General features: G+C 33.4%; 1 long non-coding RNA gene across 1 annotated transcript; it reads left to right on the top strand.

The window, feature by feature from the left end:
• Window positions 1–417: 417 nt before the first annotated feature.
• Window positions 418–4,480, top strand: LOC134228532 (uncharacterized). The gene is made up of 3 exons (XR_009984016.1): window positions 418–482; window positions 665–799; window positions 4,320–4,480. It is a non-coding gene; the product is annotated as an uncharacterized LOC134228532 (long non-coding RNA).
• Window positions 4,481–10,637: the final 6,157 nt, after the last annotated feature.

Below are 10,637 nucleotides of genomic sequence, written 5' to 3'. Positions count from 1 at the left end.
ATGGAAAAGAAAATTAATTAAAAAATAGGTGGCTGCAGCCGATTCAGATAATTACAACATAGACACTTAACGTTAAACTCGTGTTGAAATTGGATAAGAATAAATAGGAATTTATACTTTAATTTTTTTCCGGTGAGAGAAAACATTCATACACAGTGTCAAACTTCCGTATTCGCAATATCAAAGTTATTGTTTCGACCAGATGGTATGTCTATTCATCATCCAATATAGACTATGCTTTGTTTACTTATTCTTATAATTCAAATTACATTCTTGTCTACAATAGCTATAGATGATTGCATTGTAAAGTAATTTCAAAATTGCATTGTAAAGTTAGTTCCAAATATTTTGCACTATATTTTTTATATCTTAATTATTATGTTTTGTAAGATTAAAAATATGATTTTGTCAATTTTGAAGAAATGAATTTGGAGAACCAAGTTGCTGCTATAATTATTACTACGTCAACAACACATGCAAAGGTTGGTCATTCAGATGCACACTTTTTATTATGATCACGAAATAGATTTGAAACGTATAACAGATTTGATTAATTATTATGTTCTCTTACATCTTTACATTTGAAATATTGGTGGAGTTACAAGATGTGCATTTAGGAATCTAAGCTTGACAAAATACACTACGAGTTATTGTATTTATTTAGAGTGTCCAGCAGGATATTGGGGACACAACTGCTCTGATAAATGTTCAGACAAGTGGTTTGGACGTCTATGTAGTTTAGAATGCTTATGCCCCTCGACAGACTGCAATCATGGTAGTGGTTGTATTCAAACAACAGGTAAACTAAAGCGTATATTCTTAAAGCACACAGATAATCAATATTAAAATCGACAAGATAGGTGAGGCACGGAAAGTGTTCGTGGTATTTTGAAGACAATGCACATTACACTATAAGTACTCATGAATGAAAAAGTGACGAAAACGTAATAGTAAAATACCTTTAAAAATCGCCCCAAATAAATCTATGAAGTAGACATAAATAATGAATTCTGATATTACAGGCATGGAATCAGTTGCCATGAAGGAGTAAGCACATCCCCTGTTCACCGGTTTCAGTCTTTGTGAACCTTGTGTATCGAAAAGATAAACGGAACATTTCATACATGTAGTAAAATTCAATATAAATACGAAGACCTCAAATTGGTATTCAATACATCTGCCATAATACGACCTAATAATTTATCTGTGCTAAAAGCTCATTCCAACGAAGATAGACTAAATGAATTCCTGATCTAAAGGGAGGATTTTGAAACATCGACACATCTGTCAGTAGCCTGCCTCGAACTCGGAGCATGCTCTAGGAGTATCAAATTAGTTGGAGATGTTCACATCATCCAGATTACAGGTAACAGCGGAAAAACAAGAGGCCCATGGGCCACATCGCTGCACATGAGAAGCTTTGACCATTCTGCTCTTTACCAGATTTCCCCCCTTGTAATACATAATGCATCCCCACCCTACCCACTGATCATAATTTAGACACATTAAAAATAATTCCTATATATTTCTATGTAAAACTTTGATTCCCCATTGTGGCCCCGCCCAAACCCCGGGGGTCATGATTTGTAGAATTTAGAATCTACACTACCCCAGGATGCTTCCAGATAAGTTTCAGCTTTTCTGGCACAGTGGTTTTTGAGAAGAAGAATTTTCAAAGTTTTTTACCTATATATTTCTGTGTAAAACTTTGATTCCCAGTTGTAGCCGCCTCCCCCGGGGGTCATGATTAGAACAATTTAGAATCTACACTATACCATGATTCTTCCACATAAGTTTCAGCTTTTCTGGCCCAGTCGTTATTGAGAAGAAAATTTTCAAAGATTTTTCCTATTTATTTCTATGTAAAACTTTGATTCCCCATTGTGGCCCCGCCCCCTTCCCCCCGGGGGTCATGATTTGAATAATTTAGAATCTACAATATACCAGGATACTTCCACATAAGTTTCAGCTTTTCTGGCCCAGTGGTTCTTGAGAAGAAGATTTTTAAAGTTTTTTCCTATATATTTCTATGTAAAACTTTGATTCCCCGGTATCACGCCCTTCCCGGGGGTCATGATTTGAATAATTTTGAATCTACACTATACCAGAATGCTTCCACATAAGTTTCAGCATTTCTGGCCCAGTGGTTCTTGAGAAGAAGATTTATTCAACGACACCACCCTATTTTTGTCTTTTCTTGATTATCTCCCCTTGTGAGGGGACTTGGCCCTTTATTTTAACAACTTGGATAGCCAAAGGATGCTTTGTACCAAGTTTGGTCGAATTGGCCCAGTGGTTCTTGAGAAGAAGTTGAAAATGTGAAAAGTTTACAGACGGACAGACAGACAGACATGCGGACGGACAGCTAGACGGACGGACTGACGACGGACAAAATGTTATCAGAAAAGCTCACTTGAGCCTTCGGCTCAGGTGAGCTTAAAATGTTGACGATGGAAAAAAAATGAAATCATCTGGATTGTCAAACAGTTTTAATGTTATTTTATTTAATTTGTCTTTATTCAGTAAAACAATCAAATGAAAAGATGAGGAAGACTCTGTGGTATTTTAAGTTCAAGAAATATATCGTCAATATATTGAAAGTAACAATAGTAAATAAATAATATATCGTCGATGTTAGAATTTATGTTCTAAAGTTCTCTTGGAAATGAACTTCATTGGTCACGTAATCGAATCCTGTGAAGCATGAAAGGCTTCTCAGTAAATTAGGTTATATATACGTACCAACCAAGTTCATTACACAACGATTTTCTTAACATTGTTACCGTTCACGGTAGCTTAGTCGGTAGAGCGCTCGCTCGCCCGTGATCGGGAGGTCGCGAGTTCGTATCTCGGCCTCGACTGACCTAGTCGAAAAAATGGGTAGCAATTGTTCGTTCGCCATGCGCTCGGCACTTTGAAGTGAAAGTCACGGATCCTTAAGATGTTGAGACCTTAAAAACCGAGGCCCCGATTCAGCGGCAGGCGTTGGCACAATAAGTACCCCTCAATGCTCAATGGCCCTGAGTGCCGAGGAAAGGTCAAAATTTGAAGCTCTTCACCAGCATACAGTGCGTGTCCATATGAGTGAAAAAATTCTCGGGAGGGACGTTAACATTTACGTTCAGCAGCCAAAAAACACGAGCAAAATACCACACGTGTTTGCTCACTTGATGCCCCTATTTTACATGTCTTGACGAAGCCTTGGTGTTCACAAATATAAGTCAATTTCAAAAGTCAAAGTCAAGAGATCAAAATAAATTTTGTACCCGATTCCCTAGCTGCGTGGAGATTTGTTAAAAAGAAAATGTTAGTACCAGCTGTTCTTTAAAAGATATGCAATTATAAATGGAGCCTGTTTTGGAGGGTAACAGTTGAAATTGACACCCCAAGGAAAACCATTGTCAACCGACACGTCAGCGGAGGTTGACATGGTTTTCCTTGGGGTGTCAATTTCCGATATCTTTACCCTCCAAAACAGCTCATTTATTTTATCATACTGAATGTCTTGATTAACTATGTCAGCAATACAAATCGTCGATAGCCTTTTCGTTCACATTTAGAAAGCTTTCAAACTCCCCGCTACTTGAAAAAGATTTACTGACCTCTTTATTGTTTTTTTGATACTCTACGAGTCCTTTACCTTCTAAAGTTTCGTTATTTCTGTCTGTCGTTTGTTGTTTTCAAGCATAAGTTCAAGCGCATAAGTTCCACGCATGTGGCATTACCGTTGTGTTACCCATTGCCACGTGTGTTGCTAAGGATTTGGGTAATCGAACGGATTGTTAACTGCGTCTAAACCAATAAGATTTAAGTATTTAACATGAAAGTATAATAATAGTTAATATTTTCAAATGTATGAATGTGATTGATTGTACATCTGTTGTTTAACTTCCCTCTTGCGAATTTTTCACTCAAATAGACAATGTAATATGAAGAGAAAAAAAACGCAACATGATTTCTAGTATTATAAGTTTCACAACTATTTCACACATAACATGGAAAAAATCACATTAAAGAAAATTCGTGTAAAAATCTGCAAGAAAAAAAAGTCTGGTATACTAGATAAAACTTAAGAATAGCAGAATGAAACCTATTATTATTATTTTCATATGTCATTTGCTACAATAACAAATAAGGCTTTATTGAAAATAATTTAATTTACATTGAAATAATTTAGATTATTCAATTTTGAAGAACAATTTGAAAATCTTAAATAAATATTAGATGTTCAAGCTTCTATTGAAGCAGACAAGTGGTACAGATGTGTATTGTTATAATTATCTTTCAAAACATGTTGTCATTTTCTTTGTATTTTTCAGATCATTCAAGAAATAGAGGGTATAGTCTATCCAAGCATTCCCCGAATTGGACGATTTCCTACATTCTAAAAATTACTACACCAGAAACATTAGAAAACTATCATTACTCTTATAGAGGTGTTATAATTTCAATCGGAACATTGATTTCAATATATATTTTCCTGATCATTATCTATGAAATTTACAAAAATCTGAAAAACGAATTTTTGAAAAGGCAACATCATACCATTAACGACACAATAATCTTATGTTAGATACCACATATGGACAATGAAGTAAGGTAGATTAAAAAAAAACCTGGAATACATGTAAATGAGTCTAAGCTATTTAAAATTATCAATACATGTATGTTCAATTCAATCATAAATAAAATATTGTGCATATTTGTAATAAATATATGTTAAAAGGTACAAGTGTTAGGAAATTAATTTAGGGAAGTCAATGCCAGAAATTATTTTGCAATTGAAAAACTTGATCGGGGTATGGCACCTCTTCTTTTGGCTTTACAGGGGTTAAAATTTACCCATTGAGTAAACATAGGTAAAATATTTGACAAACCTTGATCCAATTATCAAGCAAAAGTAATACATGTAGTTATTTATGATCTTTGTCCATAGTATATTTTTTCTCCCTTACCTCACCCGTAGAGTGCTCTTAGTTAAATAATGTTCAGAAATGTTGAAAAAATATCTTAAATGAAAAGTTAATGTCTCAAATTCTATTTGAATTAAAAATATTGTCTAAAGCATATCTAACACTTTTGTGTACCCATATGTTCATCCGCAACACCTCTTACACCTCCGAAGAAATTTAAAAGACTTTCACACAATCGTTGTTTAATAGTGCCATTGTGCACTTAGCTTCCTGTTGCTTTTTGATCCGATACATATTTTTGGTCTCCCATAGCAAAACGTGGATACTGCCATTCCTTCTATAATATTGAAGGGTACCCATCTATTATCTGAAACTCCTTCTATACTTTAGTTATTAATAAATTTAACAATACTTTCACAGATTCTTTCTTACACGAATCCAGTATTAATTTCCTATTTTACATTTTGATCTGACTCTTATTTCGAGTATCTCAGAGCAAAGCATGCATGAACTTTTCCATTATAATCATTTGGGAGGCGGGGTATAATTTAATTAGCTTGGTATTTTCATTAAAAACTTTCATATCAGTACATTGGAATTGAATAGATAGTGTTGACAAAATGATATGATCATTACGCATATGCATGCACGTGCGCTCGCGTGCAGTGCTTAAATGAAAAAAAATACTTGATTTATTCGGAATATTTTAATATCAGCAGTATCGTTTAAAGTCATTATTTCGCAACTTCTATGGTCGATACAATGACCTTGTCAGCAGATAAAATTTATCATTGAGTCAAATGCTGACTGACGTTTGCCATGCCAATGGTTGGTCCATTATTTACCCACTGAATTGACGACGGGTTTTTTCCGTTATATCCTGATCATGACGGAGCACACGGCGGGTGTGACCGGTCGGCAGGGGTAGCATCACTCCTCCATGGCACCTGACCCCACCTCTTTTTTTGGGGGGTCCGTGTTTGCTCTGCTCTTATTTTGTATTGTTTTATGGACTTTGAGATTGAATACTGTTCGTTATCTCCATATCCTTCTTGAGAGAAAATAAAGTTGTATCAATAGCGTACACATGCACATGCATTCACCTGTATAGGCATGAATGCCAAAATTGTGAATATACGTTGTATACTTTAGCAAAAAGTTGTTAAATCTAAAATGCAGAAAAGCTATATGCGGTATATTACATATTTTACAAAAGTCAAAATTTGAAAACTTCCTGAAATGTGCTGAATTCAATAAATTGATGAGAAATAAATTTAACAGAAAATATTATAGTGTCAAAGCAGTGTATTCACAATTTTTGTTTTTATTACGTCATAAACTAGTCAGATTTAATATCTTTTTTAGAAAGAGGACAAAAAGGACAAAATTTCAACAATTTTAGCTTTAAAATTTATAGAGCGCAGGTTTGTTCAGGAACAATATTGACATATTTCATTGATATTATCATTCTACACATTATATCAAAATATTGATCCTAACACACATGGCTGGTGACTTTTACTCAAAATATCACAAATATGTACATTTTTCTGAAAATTCATAAAAACTGAAATTTACGTCATGTTTGTGACGTCATTACGTACATATGGCGTCATTACTTATGAAAATGTTCAGTGCTTCGAAGTCAGCATAAACTCCCCTGTTTAAGAACTTAATTAAATATATCTCTTAAAATTTTATTTGGGGGGCAAATATTGGGTTTTTACCGAATAAAGTTTTTTGTCCCATCTAATAAATTAAAGGAATAAGGCATCAAAAGGATTTGGGCGGGGGGGGGGGGTTTTGGGAAATCTTTAAAATTTCCGTTACAATTAGTTTAATATTTTTTAAACGATATTAATTTTTTTTAATCTTTTATAAAGAAAGTTTTGCAATTTCAATATGTATCAAATACTATGCAATTTACGAAACCCTTCACTGGCAAACGCAGCGGCATTTCAGAAACTGAATAACCTTTGAATGATTTTGATGGGACACTTAATGACAGGGATTTAAAATTCAGTCTTCTTTTTTTCATAACATTTCCTCCATTTCTAAGTTAAGAGAAAGTCAAATGTCAATATGTTTGTTCAAAAAACTAAAAAAAGCGTAGTTATGATTATCCTTCTCTTTTTAAATGAAAATAACAGGACGTAAAACATAGTAAAACACATGTTCTCATCACTTTAGGCTTTTCATATACAGGAAATCATAAAATGATTGTTATGAAATTATCAACAGTTGTCACAGAGAGTATCAGACTGTTATGCCATGTATTTATTTATTTTTACCTTATGAATTGAAGGTTTCTTTAATATATACTGATCTTGACCATGCCAATCAAGGTTGTCATCTTTTTGACGTTTTTGTGCTACATTATTTCTCTCTTTATGAAGATAATTGCTGTCAAAAGTTGCTCTTACGGGTAAGATATTAGCATTCCTTTTTTAAAAAAAAATGATTATTAATATTACGTCCTATCATACATTAATATGTTAATATTAGTAGGCGTAAAGAAGATGGATCGTGCTGTACAAACTTTATGCAGACGGGGATCTCTTTAAAGGTTATACTTAACTTGAAAAAGCTATTTGTAATCAATAAGGTTTTAAAATAAATTTATGTGATCATTTACCTTTCTTCTTTGTAAAAATTCTTTTTGGCATGAAGATAAAGTATTTGTTCTCTTTAATTCATTCAGATATTTATTCAGAAATAATGCATAGAAAAAAAAATTTAATATAGATTTTTAGAATGTTCTCCGGGGTTTTTCGGAAATAATTGTTCCCAACCTTGTCCTTCACCAAATCGGGAAAGATGAACACTAAAAGCACTTCTTCTACAAAATGTAATCACATATATGGCTGTATTCAAAGTACAGGTATTGTAATCAAACTTTAATATCCAACACGGTTTTGTTTTGAGAAAAAATATTAAAATTATTTTTTTATTTTTTTATTACATTAATCAAACGTATTGCTTTTGAAAATTATTGCTCAAAATAAAAAAAATGTATGTTTCATCAAAATACTTTGATTAATTGTTCCTTTTTTATTTATTAGATAGAGAAGTTACTTGTGGCTTCTAATTCATTATTTATATTTGCCAATTACCAATATTCGTCGTAAGTCTACCCAGATAGCAAGCTGACGTTGGGCCGATGTTGGCATATGGTTGGTAGATCGGCTACATATCGCGGTTGGCAGAACGATATTGGGGCTAACATCGGTCCGACATTGTCATTACAACAGTCGGTGTATTGACATTGTTTGTAATTACAACAGTTGGTGCATTGGGATCGGTCCGACATTGTCATTACTACAGTTGGTGCACTAACATTGTTCCAACCTCGGGCCAACATCAGGCACGTAGCATCGTTTTTGAAAAGGGGGGGGGGGCAACCACAAATTTTTTTTTTACTTACCTGAAAAAGTTGACAAGCAAAAAGGGTGGGAGAGGGGGGGGGGGGGGGGGGTTAGTGGCCACTTTTTTCAAGGCCAACTTCCTTTCACTTCCAATTTTTTGCTTTTTTTCTTGATATCACTATACTGTGGTAAAAAGTGGGGGGGGGGGCATCCTTGCAATGGACATTTTCTGTAGTAAAGGTAATGTTGGGGGAAAAAGTTGGGGGGGGCGTTGGATCAGGCCCCCTGCCCCCTGTTGCTACGTGCCTGAACATTTGTTATTTTTAATGTTGAATTATGGACATCTTTGCAATGTTGGCCCGACATTGTTGAACCAACTTATATGTTGAAACGTTAAAAAAAATATTTATTTATTTTATTTTTTATTTATTTGTTTATTTATTCATTTTTAATTATTTAATCCTTACGTAGATTTTCAAAACTATGGAAAATAACTTAGATTTTTCTCTAAAACTATCGACTAATAGTACAATTACATCGGGATCGAAGTCGGGCTCGATGAGCAATTAATTTAAACAACACACCGCGCCGAAATTTAAATTTTTTGGGTGTTCAACGCAGCCATGTTGATATTGTACAGAAGGAAAGTTCGGAAAAGAGTGTCGCGAAAAGGAGAATCATGACTAGCTTTGGATCGAATTTCTGTTTTGACAGAAGATGAAGACATTTTACGACTCGGTACTGCGGTAGGTACAATGTACAAAATATTTTTTATAATATAACATGTGTCCTTGAATACTTCCTTAGTCAGGACACTACACATAAAATGCCTGGCAGTAAAATCGTTTGAGCAAGCGCTATTTTAATTTTTTTATAATAATTTTACACTTCTATACATCTTTCATAAAGATGGATTTCAAATCCCAAGTTCCCCGTTTGGGATCGAATTTTAGTGTTCCTCTCTTCAACATTTACAGAGTTTGTTGTACAATGTAATAAAGTATATTTATTTTTAAATGCATGTGCAAGATCATTTTCAGCACTTATTTTGATTATTTAATAGTTCCATGCAGTGGACTGTGTCCGAGACGATTCCCACTGTGCCGGCGAATAGTCAGCTTGGAAAAATGGTGAGAACCAGCTCAAATTTTCATTTAACACAAATAACCTAACATTGTTTTTATTAACTTGTATCTTTTAGCATAAAACTATAAAGATATTGCATCTACTATATAGGTTTATATTCCTTATCCTAAAAATACATAACAGTTACAATGGATTCTGACAGGTAATCTAAACATGCTATAAATTGCACAGCTATGCATAATTATTTTACATAAATATTTAAGCATTAATTATTAAAAATAGCTATCATATTCTATGATGCACAATTATACATGCATTATTTACAGGAATCTGAATGCTCACAAGAAGGACAAAAGCAGTATGAAAATTAACACAAAGGTAAGATTTCTTAAATTTTCTGATTAGAGCAATAAAATCACATGAATTGAAATTACATTTCTACACTATACTGAACTGTCAGGTTGAAATATGCAATTGTCTACAGTCTTGTAGAGCCTTGCTTTATTATTTGTCATATATTTTTGTTTATATATGCGAAAAATATCGATGATAATACATCCTAATGGTCATCTTTTGTTTCAGAAATTGTGCCAGAAAAGTTTGAAATGTCTATGGGAATGATCAACAATGAACATTGAACTTTCTGAGCCTTTGTACTTAAAGTGAATCCGTTCGTGACATGACCAGTCATTTGGCTACCCTCTAACATAACGCCATCTTTTATTTATTTATTATTGTGAATTTCATGGGATATCAGTGAGGAAGTGATTCAAGCAAACACTTGAGAAATTTCGGATCTAACTTAATTAGGATCTTTGGCATGTTCGGGGAAATAGTATGTGTTGATTTATTGGATCTTTTTATTAATATAGTTGTGTAGTGGATATTTTGTACTTAATACATGTGTTTGTCACTCTAGTAAATGTAAATGTACATGGACAACTGGAAGTTCATTGTAACTGTATACCCCGTTGAGGTTTCAATGACTTCTCCCAATGTCATTAAGTCAAATACCATATTTTAAAAAAAGAAATAGTTTGTTTTATTACAAAAGAAATGTCGATCAGTGAGAATACTTTGAAAAAATGTGCTTACATTGTACATCTATAAGTGTATATGTAATATTTGTTTCAAAACACATTGTAAAAGAAACTATTTTTTTTTAATTTTTAAAATATAGATTTGATCTATGATAAATTGTGATGTTATCATTATTTCAGTTTTCATTGTATCTTCCTGGAATTTCTTAGATTTCCATTGAATTCCATAGATT

The sequence above is a fragment of the Saccostrea cucullata genome, unplaced genomic scaffold (assembly GCF_032062105.1).
Source record: "Saccostrea cucullata isolate Sc308-1 unplaced genomic scaffold, CSIRO_AGI_Scuc_v1 ctg12485, whole genome shotgun sequence".
Lineage (NCBI taxonomy): Eukaryota > Metazoa > Mollusca > Bivalvia > Ostreida > Ostreidae > Saccostrea > Saccostrea cuccullata.
Note: the sequence above shows the minus strand (reverse complement) of the source record. Positions and strands in the feature narration are given on the sequence as shown.